Genomic DNA, 16,993 nt, shown 5'->3' with positions numbered 1-16,993 from the left:
CAATGGCTCTGACAGACAAAGGCAAATCTTGCCTTACAACAATGTATGATGAAAACACACAGCTCTTGAAGCTTGGAGGTTATGATGAAAACACACAGCTCTTGAAGCTTGGAGGTTATGATGAAAACACACAGCTCTTGAAGCTTGGAGGTTAGCCACAGGTTTTGCAGAGCTGTAGCAAGTGGTGTTACAGGGAACGGTCGCACTTGGGCTTGCTTCACAGGAGGTGCATGTCTGCAGGGAGAGAGAGCTGTCTGCAGCTCTTTGCCCAGAAGTAACTTAAACTCAGTCACGTGGGTCTAACTCACCCCTTCTCACCTTTCTGCACTGTACCAGAGGTGCTGGCAAGCAGTCAGGGGGGACAGATCTTCCTGCCCTCTTTTAAGTCTGTTTAGAAACAGGTGCGCAGCTTCAGATCAAGGAATCCACCTCCATGCCAAAAGGGGGGGAAATGCCAGATTGTCAGTACTCCTTTCTGCCCACCTGAACCATACCTCTAGCTCCTTGTTGAGAGCTATTTATTTATTAGAAAGGTTTACTTTAGGTAGCTACCAGTGCAATATAACACTGGAGTGAGCTTTAGAAAGAACAAGCTTTATCAACTTCATGCAAGCACCCTTTGAGTGCCAATCAAACATCGAAAACACAGGCATGAAGAAGAGACAGATCTGGCACAAAGCGTATACAGTACAACAAACCACTCTGGGGAAGTGCTGGGCCAAATTCACAACCACCTCCACTGACAGTTTTTGAAAGTATACCTGTCTGAAATAGTATTTCTGTCACTTTAATTTCCCCATTTCTACATTTGTCATTTTCATCATCTCCTTAAGGATCATTCCCACCTTGTACCAAGATTACAAAATCCTAATGATTATCTCCCTTTTGATCACCTCATGTCCCCCAGCATGGCCCCATGCACCCTGGGCAGCACTTCTGTTACACTCATCCTTTCAACAACATATTTCCCCCAGTACTTCTGGCCAAGTCTGGCCACCAAGTTGCCTGGTTTTCTTGTTGAAGAGTAATTCTGATCATTATCTCATTTGGAGAAAAGAGGAAGCAGAGTTAAACTATAACAGGGTCTGTTTAGTGACTGAAATGTGTCTTATGCTTACAATTATTAACACTTGACTGCATATTATCAAACACCTCCCAGTATAGGGAGTGTTGTATAGGGCTGCTTGCTACTGCCAGAGCCATAGCCAGCATTTTATAGCGGACCTGTCAATTATCAGCAGTTTCCTACCAGCAGCTTATTTTAATTTTGTTTTTTAATACCTCCCCTTATTTTTCTTCTCACTGAAGTCAGCTGTGAGTCCTCCCACCACTTATGGGTTTCACACTGGTTATGAGGACTGGCAGTACTCAAAGCACAGGAAGTGAGGTGCAGTGACTGTGGATGTCACTGCATGCGTGTGGAACATGACAGTTCATGCGACAGTGGGCATGAACCTTAGCTAAAGCTATGAAAAATGCTTTTTTTACCCTTCTCTGTGCACTCTTCCCCTTAGATATATTAGTTTCAAGCAAAATAAGTTTTTGGGAAGCTGCAGTCAGAAAAGCCTTCTTTTGCACCTTCTAAACATATCTAGAGAATCATTAAGGAAATAAGAGCTTCTGTTTACAATTTTTTCTTGCTCTTTGTAACTCTCATGATTGTAGTTGGGTTACATTGCACATGAATGTATTTATTTTTTTCTATCATCTGTCACTATATAATCTTACTGTCCAAATTTATTCTCCTTATTCAGAAAAAAAAAGGAGGGAAGGGAAGGGAAGGGAAGGGAAGGGAAGGGAAGGGAAGGGAAGGGAAGGGAAGGGAAGGGAAGGGAAGGGAAGGGAAGGGAAGGGAAGGGAAGGGAAGGGAAGGGAAGGGAAGGGAAGGGAAGGGAAGGGAAGGGAAGGGAAGGGAAGGGAAGGGAAGGGTTCTTTAACTTTTTTAAAGGAGGATCATTTTAGAGAAAAAAAGTTCTGAATTTTATAAACATAATGAAGTCTCAGAAGTTGAAACCAAACACAGAAGTAGAAATGCATATATATTGTTTAAAATATGCGTGTTATTCTTTGTTTGAAACATCACAAATAAAATGAGTCAAGTCACAGTTAGGCTCATCTTTCACAAGCAAACTGCAGTATGCACCAACATAAAACTGAGACTATCCACAAAGCTTAACCACTTGATTTCATAAGTAACTGCCTTCTGTTTTAAAGACTTCAATTTGTTGGACAAGAAGGAAGTGGTAAGCCAAAGAGTGATTGAAATCTATGATCCATCACCACAGACAGAGCTGATGCATGATCAGTGTGAAAATAGAGAGTAGTAAAACAGAAAATGAGATAAAACAGATAGTGTGAGTACAAGATGGTTGCTTATTTGTCTGTGAATCATGAGAAAGTGGTGACTTCATTGCACATGAAACATTGTAAAATGATAATACTTAGGTCTTAGCTTTCACATGACCAAAGGACTGTGCAGGCTGTGAAACTGAAATTGTTCTTGGGAAATAACGCGATTACATCTCAACTGCCCACTGGGGCAGTTATTTCTGGTGGCCATGGATTGCAGGCATTTAGAGGGTAAAATATGCATCTGAAATGATTCCTGTACCATTCTCAGTGGAATGCCTGGTGCCTTCTTTTTATATAGCAGTGCTTAATACAAATACTCAACTAAGAGTTTGTCTCAGAGCACACCAGCAAATACTTCTGTATGCCTGCAGTATGACTCCTGTACATACCCTCAAGTGCCCATTATACCAGTCTAATAATATTTTTCCATGGAAACAGAAATAAACACACTGTTTAAGAAGATGACAAAGGCTATTTTCCTGACAGCTTTTTATAGCAAAAAGGTGTATAAGAAGGAGTCTTGACAGGTTAGATATATTTAGGTCATGAAGCCATTTTTTTTGTCCAGCATTTCTTGAAATGTCTGCATTTGGCATCTATGGGTGACTTTGACTATGAAAAACTGCCGAAGTTAATATATGCTGTGTTATTCTTGAGCAACATCAGAAATTTCTAAAAAGTATTTCCAAGGCACTGCTAGCACTCCTGCAGAAGTGGTGGAAATTTGGCAATTGCTGTATATGACATGGAAGAGGTATTCACATTCCCTCTGTTATATAGTTGTCTTGAAACCATGTAAAACTTCTTTAGCCAAATAAATACAGTTGAAGACTGCAATATTTCATTCTGGTATCTCCAGGACTGTCCAACTTGTTCTGAACTGAAAATTCAGATTCTTCTCAAGGTAGCCTGACCTATCCTGCTTCAGTAAAAAATACCTTCTTTTCTTTGAACTTCAGACTTCACTCTTCACAATCCCCTCTATGAAGCAAGAATAAGTTGAATACTGATGAGCCACACTGAAAAGTTGGGGGAAAAAGCCCAAAAGACCACTTTAGTTATCAGAAAAAGTATCAATATTATTTTCTTGCTGACAGATAACACACACACACCACCTGTCACCTTTCCCTGCCAAACAAGTACTGAAAATGTATCTCATATTATTAATACAGCTCTTTCTGACATGATGATTAACTATGTTTTCCTCTTTGTCCACATCTGTCTCTAGACACTGGCTGGCCTTGTCATGTCTTGATTTGTAGCTGGAGAAGATACTGTCTCCAGGCACCTCCCTTTCCCCCACCAAGTTGAGATGTGTACCTCACAAATCAGCTCTCAAATAACATATTGAGATTAACCTGAAAAAAAAGACAAAAATTCAGAGCAGCAAAGGATTTGCCCATTCCCTGAGACGTCTTCAATATCTGAAGTTAAAACAAGCTGCTCAATGCACAATACTGCAATGTACTACAGTGGCCTCTAATCACAAAAAGCTTCTCTCATATACATACTCTCTGTGCTCTGTCACTGTTTGCATGCCTATCCCTGAATATTCTCCAAAACTACTGATTAAAAAAAAGGCTAATAGGACTAATCATTGCTAATTATAATAATTATTAACATTATTTTTTTCACATCCAGAATAGGTTTTATCCTCTCAATTTTCCTTAATTAGAAGGTTTTCCTGAAGTGTTCTTTATTTAATGTGAACATACTGTAGCAAGGTTTCTTATTCCACACACATTTGTGATTTTGAAAGAAAAAATTTCAAAATGGTAGAAGGGTTTGAACATAAAAGCCTATATATATATGATCTACTGTATAACTTAAAGACTGGGGATAAAGCAAATCTCAGCAGAGTTTATTGGTACCCTGCAGTGGAACTGGAACAGTTATAACTCAGCAGACACCCTTACAGGCCTGGACATCCATGTGTTTTTCAGCAGATTTAAACTGTTCAGCATTTGACAATTTTTATTACTTGAGCCCCTGGTAAGGATACAAAACAACAAAGGAATCCAATGCAGAGATCTCTATTCTGCTATCTGAGTTTGCTCTGCATGTAAGAAAGTAATTCAGCTCAGAGATTTCACAGAGAACCTAAAACCTGCAGGACTTTTCAAGAGATTAGGATCTCATGTCCATGAACCCAGCACCAAGGGGTATGGTTGTACTTTTCCGTAAGAGAGGGCCAGTGTGGGAACCACACACTGGACCCCTGATCAGTTTCCCCATGAAGTCACTTCTCACCTCTGGTTTGGACTACTTTAACAAGCATTCTGCTGGGCAGTGCTTGGGCATCATGGGAGCTGCTCTCAGTTCATGATGGTCAAGGGTACATTTGTTTTGGCTCTCTCCCAACAACGCAGCCTTGTAACAGCATCCTAGTAGATGCTGCATCTTTGAACACACCACATCCTAAAGCATAAAACATACACCTTCTAATTTGTATGCTAAAAACATTCGTCTGGTGGGTTGTAACACAGACCCTGTTTTATTTCAGGCAGTCTGAACAGCTAAGAGACATAAACATGTCTTAAGGCCAGAGGGTGCCCAGGAGACCTTAAAGCCAGTTTATACTTAGTGCCCATTTGAGATGGTGCATTGGACATATGGTCCCCGGGTCTGATCTGTGCCTGTGATGTTTTCAGCAATACAGGGATTGCATAATGCCCACTCTGTCTTCCTGGATGCCACAAAGTCCCAGCCAGAGGCTGCCCCTTGTAAAATCCAGTCTTTCAGGTTACAGTTTCTTAACATGGAGATGCGCACGTACACACAACTCAAGCTATCATTTTACAGCACAAGAGATCCTCTGCACGAGCACATGGCATATGCAATCAGGCTGTGTTTATTCCCTCTGGCTCTGAGGCCATCTGGCACTAGTGAAGTCTATTACCATCCAAATAAGGGTGCCCACATCCAAACTACATGTTAGGCATGGTGCCTGGCCCGTGCTAATTCTCAAAACATGCCCAGGAACTGTTTGGAAGAGGCCTGGGCTGACTGCCCAGGGACAAACCATTCCAGGGACTGCTCAAACAATTTAACAGTGTAGACAATGGAGTTAGTGCCTGGGTCTGTCTTCTGGCACTGTGTAATTTCCAGTATTAGCAGAGCCTGCAAGTGCAAGGAAAAGGCTGATTCCTTCATGGGGCACACTTCTCTCTGACTGGCATAAAGTACTTCAAATCTACTGCATGTTAAGAGTGTCTTCAGAGATCAAAAGATTTCTGGAAGTCAAACTGTATCCTGGAAACAGTGCAGATTGAATACTTGAATGTATAATAATGAACTGATACAGGAAAGATCCATTTGTAATATTTGTCTCTGTATGTTCAATACAAGTGGGCAGAGCTCAAGAGGAGCGCAGGCAAGCCAAGGGGTGTGCAGAGGAACAGGCTTGCATGAGCAAAGACATAAAAAGCATTCACCTGAGGAACCTAAAGCCAAACAGCTTTCAGGATGTTGGAATATCACATCCATAGTGGTGAGCATGGTTTTCACTCCTTTGGTTTTCTCAGATTTGTGAGGAGACCACTTACAAATAAAGGGAAAGAAAAAAAAAAACCAGAGAGGCTTTAAAGGTTCTTCATTCCAACTATGTACCCTGTAGCCATTTTAAACAAAGTAAGACTGGCAAAAAAAAAATCATATTTTCACATTTATTTTAGCTTTTCTAGCTTGAATGCTAAGAAACTGAAATAGAAGTTTCTATAAATGTGAATGTTTTTCAGAATCAACATTCATTGATATACCAGAACACAAGATGATTTCAAAACCCCATTTCTTCTTTTTTGTAGTTTGTCCTAGGAAATGGGATAGTGGATGGCTTCTGTAATAACCAAAGGCATTTTCTGAAACAATCAAAAATATAGTTGTCTTCTTCACTTATCAGCACCCATGTAAACCCACAGGACAGTGGCACTTCACATGACAATAACCAGTGTACAGAAACTTGAGTGTGGAAAGGATTCCCCTGGGCTCAGCTGTCTGCGACTGCAGCTGACCATGCCAAATGGTTCCAGATATTTATGAAGCTCCATCTTCATAACTAGGTCATTAGCCTCCAAGAAAGAGATATTACTGAATTTTAACTCTCTGACAGTCAGAAACCTGAAGTTATTCACAGCACCATTGCTCCTCATTGTCTTTGCTGAAATCTTTGTGCACCCCCCTTATGTTCACAGAGACAAGGCCTTCCCACTCTCAGACTTGGGACAAACAAAATCCAAAGAACCAAAGTTCTTTGCACTGTTAATGGCAAACCTTCAATAACTAACACTTATTTTCGACAAGAGGTTATCTCGTTCGGTTATCTCGTTCAGATACAGAACAGCTTGGCACAGCCATCCTTTGAAAGATAGGTTGCATTTTTTATCTTTCACACCAACAGCTTTCACTCTTTTTTCTAGTACTCTCAAACTACTCAAGTCAGACTAATGGACATTAAATTTTTGCTTTCCCTTTCATAGATACGGGTATTACAGCAAGTGTGAATATAAGGATAATCTCATGAGCTCACAAAAACAGTGTTAATGAAAATCATAGTTCTTCTTTATCCTTTATATTTCCTTGGTTTTTTTTTTTCAGGTTTATTTCTGGGGATTTTTTGAAGTTTTTTCATTGATTGGGGGTTTTTAATTATAATTTGTATAAAGGAAGTGTCAGAAAAAGAAGCTAGTACAATAGTGCAGAAAAACATTGAACATTTAATTTTTAACCTTAAGCTATGCTCTATCTTAAATTATAGAATAAAGATCTCCCAGTTAAAAGATAAGATTTTGTCACTGACATTTTTATGAAGAAAAACATACAAAATCCAGGGGTTTCTTTGAGAATTGGCAAATCCCACTGAATGAAAATCCACAGGAGTCTCATTGTATTAGTGCAGTGCAGGTATTAGTCAACTCATTCAATTCACTTGCAAGGCTCAGTATGTGTCCTTCTGCTTCTAAAGCTGAACTGGTCTTAGCAGATCGTAAAAGAAAAGGCACTTCTTTCCCCCATTACTGAAAAATCCCTAAGTAGACTCATGGATTTAATTTAAAGTATCTGGCAAAATAAGCGTTCAGTGGAGGAAGTTGCAGCTGAAAACAATTTATTTGTGAATGCTATAAGCAATTAAAAAAAATATTTGGACTGGAAGTTAGACTCTAACCATAACTAGCAGACATTCATCCATCCATTTGCTGAGAAACTGTTAAGGTAGAGCTGCAGGTACCCTAGATCCGTGTGTGCTGACCACTACATCGTGCATCCCATGTGTGGGAATCACGTGAGCTGTATCACACGTTGGTCATCTGAGCTTCTGACTGCGGGCGCTGCTTTCGAGCAAACCGCAGGCAGAATTGCTGTCACAATTATGCCAGCATTTAACCTCATTTTGGTTCATTTATATTTAAGTTTTGCTGTCTTTCCAGAGCCGTGCATCGCTTACGACAGCTACTGTGTTTGGGTTAAGTTTCTGTATTCCTTCCAAGTTTGTGTAAATCACAAGCTGTGGCTGTCTGGTATCCAAATGGACTTTTTTTGCCGTAAGCGGCTTCTACCATTTCCATCAAACACAGGCCTTCTCTTACTTTTGACACCTATATAACTGCAATTATTTTTTTCTCTCAGTTCATGTATTCTTTTGATTTTCCCTAAATTTTTCTTAATATAATTCTGTGTGCCTTTTACCTTTCTGCCTCCATCTGCTTTCTGAGATTACCAGACAATTCTCACACTTTCCTTTCCTCTGGTGTCCTTTCTTAATATCATTGTCTTGTATATTTTCTAAAAGTAGACAAACACCAAGCTGCACATACACATAGGTATTTGCATTGATTTCCAGTGTAACTACATTATCTACCTTTACCTACCTTTTGTTTCATGCTTTTCTGGTCGAGGTTAATTCTGTTTGGTTCTTTGTGGCCTACCTCTTCAGTGAGCACTCAGATTTATGCAGAAATTCATTCAATATTTCTGTGAAACTGAATAGATAAACTCTCCAAGGTACGAACCATTTGCTTCTCTCACATTTGTCTTTACTTGTTTTTGTAGAGTGCTATGCATGCCTAAGTTTAAAATACTAAGCATAAGGACCAATGCCATTAATTCCTCAAACCCCAAAGCCTCATGGCAGGTTGATTTTCAGGTGAATACTCTGTGTAAGCTCAGTTTCCCTCAGTCTGGGGGACAGGATAGCTCCAGGGACTGGATTCATGCCTCTCTTCATTTAAACTTGGTGAGGTATCAAATGTCTGGATGAACGTGGCATATTGCAAATTGTTATGTTAACCTTCTTGAGAGATGCCCAACGAAAGCAATATTTTGAACCTTTTTCATCTTCAAGTGACAAAACTTGTTGTGAACATGGTATCCAAGTTGACATTTCACACACACGCACAAAACTCCCAGTGACACCTGGTGCTGCTGCAGACAAGAGTCTGCAGAGAAAGATTGCTTTTGGAAAACTATTCTGGGAGCTGATTTTGTCATCAGCAGAATCACTGTTTCTGGTTAATATCTATAGTAATTCAGTACACAGAAGCAATTTATATCAATGATACCGAACTGTCTCATATAGAATAACCTTTCTCAGAACAGCTATACATATCTAGAAAAAAAAAGAAAAAAATTATCAATCCTTACTCCAAGATTAATCTGCCAAAAAGACAGAGACCAGAGATTACTTACGAGCTGTGTACAAGGAACATTCTTCTTCCCATTTTGGAGGTGTACTCGGCAACAGTGTTGAGTCCCCATCTTGATGAACTCACTATTGCTCAGGCCTCCCTTCTCTCACAGCTCTTTCTGTGCTTGTGGTTTGGCAGCTACAGCCCTCACCCTGTAACCTAAGGTGAGACTCAGTGCACACTTAAGAAGAGCTCTCAAAAGGAACAGTTGAAGACTCTGGCATGATGGGACCTCCCTGAACACTCAGCTCTGTGGAAACACTGGCATCCCTCAACCCCATCAGTTACAGACTGAGAGACCCTTCCCCATCACCCAATCCTTCCACCACCACAGTTTTCTTCTGTTCTTGACCTACTTTGCACAAATATTCGTTCACTCCTCACTGACAAAACTACAAATCGCAGTTTCCTTTCTCTCCTTGCCTTTCTCTCCTGAATCCTTTCTCTAGATGTACATCATCCTTTTCTCAATTTTAATGTTGTGTTTTGTCACTTATAAATAGACATCTCTTTGTGTCTGACCTTGGTTTGCAAAGCCTTCTCCGCCCTATGGCTGAGGAGAGGCCATTTTGGTCTTTCTGGTTTTGCAGTTCTCCCAAGAATATAATTTCCTTGGGAAAAGGAAGAAGCAAAATTAAAAAAAAAGAAAGCAAATCTTCCCCTTCATATCAAAATCCATTCATCCACTTCTAATTTTAGTTTCCCTTAGTGAATGAGACCCTGTAATTAAAACATTGGCAGATGAGAATATTATAGAGCCTTGTAGTTGAAGTGAACATTATTGTAAAACGTAATAATTTTGTGTCTGACAGTCTAGTAAACTGACTGAAAACATGTAGGACCATCCAAACTAAGGCTTGCAAGGACCAGCTTACACTGCATTATTCAGACTCTGTTTCCACAGGTAGTATTTGCAACAGGACTGAAACAAACATCCAGCTGATAGAGGCCAAATTACCAGGGCCAATGCTGACCTCTACCAGCAGATGTTTTAACTTCCTTTTCACAGGACTGCCATATATCTTTCTTGGAAACCTTTCATTCACAGATGTGTTGAATGTCAAGTTACAGGACCTTTGCAGAACAAAGCTGCCAAAAGCATTTCCTCCCACCACCTAAGCATCCATATTCCACATATCTGTCATTTTCCTAACCTGGTTAAAAGGATTCAAATTACTAAGTGCCATGCTCAACAAAACAAATGCCAGTGTCCATAAGCATTTTTGTTAGTAGTTCCACTTACAGGAGACTCCCTACAGGCACTCATTCCTATCCTTACTGCCTTTCATTTCATTAGCCATTCCTTCCATCCCCAACCCCATTTCTGTTCTAACCCTAAACACAGTTGCACCAACAAAACTGAGGCAGCTGTGAGCAGCACTGCAGAGGAAGGAACAAATGCCTGGGGAAGAAGATTTTAATGTGCAACCTCTCTTAAACATGCTTTATGAAGACCAGATTGTTTCAAAGAGGAACTATCCCATGACACAGAAACAATCTAAACATTTTACAGATGACATATACCTGATCTGTGACAGAGCTAAACAGGGATTTTGCCCTTCTTACATCAGCAAGATGCAAGGGTGCAAATCCTAGTCACTCTTCTACCCACCTGTTCTAGAGATTTTAGCCTAACAACTGAAATAATACAGCAAATACTTTTGTCAAGTAGAAAAAAAAAGGAGCAAAGCTCAGGAATATGGGTAAATGTCAAAAAGCAGAGCCTAGAAGGTCATTAACAGTTTTATCAATCCCTAGAAAATTAGCAAAGATGTGAAACCCCAGAGGACAGTCTGTTAGTTCTCAACTCTTTCCCCTCATCTGCCTTACAATGCAGAAGATATAGCTGCATGTATCATCATTACATCGTTAAGTTTTTTGTCAGACTGAATATGAGTCAGAATTTCTCACAAAGCAAATCAGGCCTTAGAGAAGGTGGAAGGAGAAATGGATCATGTGTCTTCATGAGGAAGAGTATCCTTTTCTTATGAGGAGAGACAACAGGAGCTGGGCCTGTTTAGTCTAGAGAAGACTGAGAGGCAATCTCATCAAAACATGCAAAAATCTTAAAGGTGGGTGCCAAGAGGATGGTGACAGATTCTTTTCAATGGTGCCCAGTGACAAGATGAGGAGCAATGACCATAAAATAAAACACAAGCAGTTCCACCTCAACATGAGGAAGAATTTATTTACATTGAGGGTGTCAGAGCCCTGGGACAGGCTGCCCAGGGAGTTAATGGATCTTGCTCTCTGGAGAATTCCAAACCCACCTGGACAGGTTCCTATGTAACCTGCTCTAGGTTACCCTGCCCTGCCAGGTGAGTGGAACTGGATGATCTCCAGAGGTTGTCTCCAACCCGAACAATTCTGTGATTCATGTCACACTGTCTGGAGATAGGAATGCAGGGCTGTGCTTTCTTCTAAAATAAGGAGGGAAATGGAAGACACTGGTTGCTTTTTGCTAGGATTTATGCAGTTTAGTAATTCTTGGCTTTGTTGTAAATGCAGGGGAAACATTTTTATATAAAGAAATAAAATAGGCTTATTTAAATGGAAAATACAGTTTGTTTTTTAAACTTTCCAAACCAGTTTCAAAAAATCTCTACCTCTGCACTCCTAAATCCCTATCTTGCATTCACATTTTACTGATGCAACACACTGGAGTAAAACATGAATAGAAGTATTTAAATTGTGTTGTTTCAGTTTTAATCTGATTCCTCTGTTAGCACCTTAACAGCTCTTTCTGGAGGGGAATTCTGTTGTCACAAAGCTCCTCTAGGGTTTTCCTGGTAAATTTGCTGGGCCTCCCTGTCCCTGTACAGATGATGTGCTGTCCTGCCCATTTTGATATTAGCTATCCAAAGGGGATGGTGTATTAATTGATGATGGGCTTAGTTTTCAACCTTCAATTATAGTTTTCACTTAAATGTTGCAGGACCAGCCTGTTTAAAGTCTCCTTAATATTAAAATTTGGGGTGTTTTGCCTGTAGTCAGTGAATCTGGGCTACAGCTGAGAGACGTCCAGTATTTCTTGTCTCTAGTGATCCACAGAGCAGAAGTTCAGTCAGTGGAAGCAACTCGCTGTCATAAATATGTCTTTCCCCTGCTCTCAACTGCATGTATTGCATCATGCCAGGAGGCAGACAGTTCTCTCACCTATTCCTCCAGCCTTCCCTGGGAGCCTTCAGTCCCTTTTACAAACTCATTCCTCATGCCTGGAAATAAAGGGTTAGTCTTCCAGATTCCAGCTGAAATAATGCGTTGTGCAGACTATGAAATCCAGCATCTCTCTTGCATGTCCCCTCCTCCTGAGAAGGAGTTCACTGTCTTAATCCCAAGAGATTTTAATGTGCAAACTACATGCCAGAGGAGAACACTACACACCCATCCAATGTGCACAGAAAGCAGGATGAATCCACTAATATGTTGCTACATGACATGAACTTGCTGCTTCTTCCCAGGAATGTTGCCAGTGAAGGTATTCAAGGTCATCTTGCACAGAAAAGAGACATATCACACTCACATGAATGATTGTTCCTTGAACTACAGCTAACTTCACAGAAAGATGAGTTAATCTTGGCCAAGTTAAAATAAAATATTCCAGAGACTAAAAGTATTGTGCAGAGGGAAGCTACAGAAGCTGTCCAAATGGATAATTAACAGTACAAGGAATAGTGGATAAAATATTATTGGTGGAGAAGAGCTTAGAAATTCAGTTAGAGACAAGAATTTAATTGTATTCTATCATTTCAAAAGCAGGCATCTATAGCACCAGTCTGATACATGTGGGTCTCCTTTGTTTTGCCCTGAAGGATATTCCCCAGCTCATCTAGATACTCCTTGGCTTATTTTTAGTTTAAGTCTACATTAAGTTCAGATGTGTATGTGGACATTCTTGTCAGTCATATTGCTATAATTTGTTAAAGAACACTAAAAGTGAGGCTACCTTAATAAAAGTGTACAAATCATATTAGACTCAGTGGGAGCTTCTGCTCAGTTTGATCCAAACACAGTAGTTTATACAGCAATAATGCATAGTAAAATAGGTAGAACAGATTGCTATGAAATCTCAGTGTTCAGGTTATGTACATGAGCTTATATCTTATCATCTAGGATTAATATCTTTACAGTACAAAATCATTTCCTCTGCATCCAAATTTCTAACCATTAATGTCATTCAGGCATCCTGAATTGCTGGTCTATAGAAGTCAAACAGTACTTTAAATTTACTTCTGGGTGCATAAAGATTTTCATAATCAGAGCTCTTTGTATTAAATGTCATTCATATTTGATAAGTAAGTGGAAGACAGCAATCCCCATCCAGGGGTATCCATCTCATCAGCTAGTGTTGAATCCCATAAATTTTATATGCACTAAATTACTTTTCTTGATTTCTAACATGTAAAACCTGTTCAATACTTGCCATATTGTAGCTACAGTTATAGTTTCTCTGGATTAGTCCCTACCCTGGGCAGAGCAGCAGTCACAACACAGATCATTAAAATGGATCAACTGTGGCCCTAAGGTCTGGATCCACTTTGCAGGAGTAATTCCTTCTGACATCCTTGCCTTCTCTTCAAAGTCTCACTACCTCTTAGCAGTTCTCCTCCCTTACAGGAGGTAGGTCCTTCTTCTGAGGAAATAGCTCATGGTATACATTTCAAGTAATGAATTCCAAAAGGAACACAACCTTCTACCCCACAGGCTCTTGGGTATCTGACCTGAATAAATGGGACTGCAAGCCCCTCAAACTGTGTAATCATCTCCCTTGGGCACAAACCAATTTAACACTAAAATAAATTCCAACATGATTCACAACTAAGTGTTTCATTTGTTGTGAGCAAAGAGTTCTCAGAATTTCAGTTCCCATAGGGAGAGGGAGAAGGGATATTTTAACTATCAACCACAGTTTGGGGCAAAATAAGCACTGAAACACTTCCCCAGAAGTGATATGTTGGGGTTTTTCTTTCTTCTGTTTTTTTTTCTCAGCTTGATTTTTCCATCTGTAGGTGAGAAAGATGGTGAGAAGGCAGCAGAACACAGATATGGTGATAGAAGCTGGAAAAGAAGTAAGAAGGATTTTGTTAGCACTTGCATCCAGTCTCAACTACAGAAAATATCATGAACTCCTGTGGACTGAAATGCTATAGATGTGTACAATGCATGCACTTACACAAGCCAAAGAAACTCTTAGCTTGGTTTTTCCTTTTTTTTTTTTTTTCTCTCAGCACCAGAAACACAAGTTTCGGAGTTTCGCCCCTTGCTAGAGGCCTGAACTCTTCTTGCGCACATTTTAGAGTATGATTCAGACTAAGTTCTTTTTTTGTCACTGGCCCCATTACCTAATGTTTTGCAGTCCTGCCCAATAAAGATTTATTCATCTCATATGTTCCTGGTTGTGACCTTATGTTCGGCCGCAGTTGGACTGCTTTACACTCCAAGCTCTTTCCTCAGCATTCCAAACCTGGGAGCTGCTGTGCCTGTGAAGACCAGTCTGCAGAACCTCACTGGACAGTAAATCAGCCCTTGAAGGCCCAAACTTTTTCAATCAAACATTCAGCCTCACCTGTTTTGTTATTACACTAATACTGCCCTGAGGAAAATCAGAAATAAGAGTCAAATATATTTCAAATATGTTATTTAACTGAAGCATGTTTTCTTAGATTCGGTTTGAATATTGCAATGCTTAGCTTTTCTTTGAACCCCCCTATGTGCTGCTTATGATGAAAGTATCAAAACCAAATTTTCACTGAAAATAGGAACCCACCATGAGGTTTTACATGACTGAAGTGGGCACTGTACTCAGTGGGCCAGCCCCCTGATCCAGACTTATTTCACACTGGAGTTTTCTGCAGCAAAATCTCATCCTTTCACAAACTGTGTGCAGCTGTGCAGTTCAGAAAATGTGACTCAAAAGTTTTCTTGTAAAGCATTTCCCTCCTTCACTCTCCCTTGCTGGCCAGAAGTTCATGAGGATCATCCCCACATTTGTTTTAATCCCTTCAGCATTTAGTTCCTCAATCCAGCTATTTTTCCCTCCTGGTGAAACCCCATGGCAAATCTTGTACTGAGAACTACCAGCAACACTTCTTTCTCTGCTCAGGGAATATCAATGATTAACACAGGAGAGGCTCAGTTCTCACATATCTTAGGAAAGGTGGTGTTTCAGTATCATGAGATACTCAGCTCCTAATAGTTATTTGACAATGATCAAAAGATCTGTGATATTAATTGCAGCTAATTTCTCCTACTCACTATGCCGAAAGTGAAGTTCAAACTGTGAAGGATTAATGGCCCTTTGCTACTTATGAGGTTCTTTATGGCTAATTTGTCCCCATCCATCAAGCTTGGTTCACTCATGTATTCAACAAAATGAGCAAGGCTTTAACTATCAGGGAAGGTGAGTTAATACAAAATAATGAAAGCTATTTCTTAGACACTCTGAGGAGCTCAGTACTTGAATCCTTCAACTTGCATTTATTTACCCAGATGACCATTTAATGCAATCTTCCATTTTCCTCTATTCATTTTGCTCAATATATAGTTTTCTCACATATTTCACTATCTGTAAAAACAGTCTAAGACACCAAGAACATAAAAAAATAAGCCATCATTATTATTATACCAGTGGTTTTGATAGGAGGAGGTGGGGCTGGTAAAAAAGTTGTTTAATCTGCACTGTATTCACTGACTTTACAAGGGACCTATCTTTTGCTCTTGGCTTAAGTCACAGAAAGTTGTGGTTGAGGTGCTACCACTATCTGAAAAGTACTTTTCATTGATCTGAGAAAGAACATATATGGAGACTGCAATCATTGTGTATTTCCTCAAAAAAATCATAATATCAAACCTTTCCTTCAGATTGTCACTGTGAGAGAAAATTCAAGTGTTTCACGTAGAAACCTCAGACTTAAATAATAATAGTTGCAGAAAAACAGTTTTTAAACAGGATTGCATTTCACAGCTTCAGAAAAAAAGTGAATTCACCTCACTTTGTGTGGGTTCTCTAAACAGGGAAATCAAATTCCCTTTGGATTCTTCCCCTCTGAGCAAGGGTGAGAGTGAGTCATCCTCCATTTGTTTGTCTTTGATGACAAATATTACTCTCAACTTACAAACAATGTCAGCAAGAAAACAGAGCATCTGGAGCTTGTTCAGTTATGCTCCTACCTTTCCAAAATGCTACATAATAAATATGCATATGGTTAATTTTGGACACTTGAATACCTCCACTGGCTTTAGCTGGGATGATTCTAATACTAAAATTCACTGAATGAAGACCATCATACTTATTGAAGCTGTGCCACATTTGTGGTAGTAATGTGGCATTCATGGCAGCAAGACAGACCTTGAAATTCTTTAGTTTAGACATGCTCCTCTGGGAGCACCATGACATTCAGGATTTAACATAACTACTTATGCTGAAGGTGCCACCTATACCCGGATGGGTAGGTTTTTGGACAAACCACACTGTTCCCCTGCAGAGAGCATTGCTAAGACTGCCACTCTTGCCTTTGAAAGCTGGTAATTCCCTTTGTGCACCTGTGAGTCCAAAATGCAAGGTATATGATAGAAACCTTGTGAAAACATAGCCCACTCTGCAGCAAGCAATGGACCTAGTCTGGAATTTCATGTCTTCTTTCTTCAGTGATTCAATTACAGTGCTATCTGAAGCAGTGACGAAAACAGAATGCTGGAACTTCAGCTATCCAATTTAAAGGCAAATAATTCCCTACCAGACTACAAAATGCTGCAACAGAAACTATGAATATTAATGTATTGCAGTTTCAGCACTCAGAGTCTTTTCTCCTCGCTGTATTTTGCCCTGCTGAGCAATGAAATAGGTGTTCTGTAGCACCAGGCTCTTTTCACAACAGACAGGATGAAATCGTTTCCTTGGTTAGACAGCTCACCCTTGAGGTATGCTCTAAGCATATCCTTTTTTGCACATCTACACTGCA

The 16,993-nt window shown here is 39.9% G+C and overlaps 1 long non-coding RNA gene across 2 annotated transcripts in view; it reads left to right on the top strand.

The window, feature by feature from the left end:
• Positions 1–16,993, top strand: part of LOC139592465 (uncharacterized) — a 71,178-nt gene that overhangs the window by 36,328 nt on the left and 17,857 nt on the right. Inside the window, exon 4 of one of the 2 annotated variants that reach the window (XR_011680027.1) lies at positions 14,042–14,661. The exons of the other annotated variant lie outside the window; for it this stretch is intronic. This is a non-coding gene — a long non-coding RNA (uncharacterized lncRNA). Of the gene's footprint in view, positions 1–14,041; positions 14,662–16,993 lie in introns of those variants that run through there. 2 annotated transcript variants of the gene reach the window in all.

Source organism: Agelaius tricolor, unplaced genomic scaffold, assembly GCF_023055355.1.
Source record: "Agelaius tricolor isolate 1412-34295 unplaced genomic scaffold, bAgeTri1.0.p SCAF_1, whole genome shotgun sequence".
Taxonomy (NCBI): domain Eukaryota; kingdom Metazoa; phylum Chordata; class Aves; order Passeriformes; family Icteridae; genus Agelaius; species Agelaius tricolor.
The sequence above is the reverse complement of the archived record's forward strand: the minus strand, read 5'-3'. Positions and strand labels throughout refer to the sequence as shown.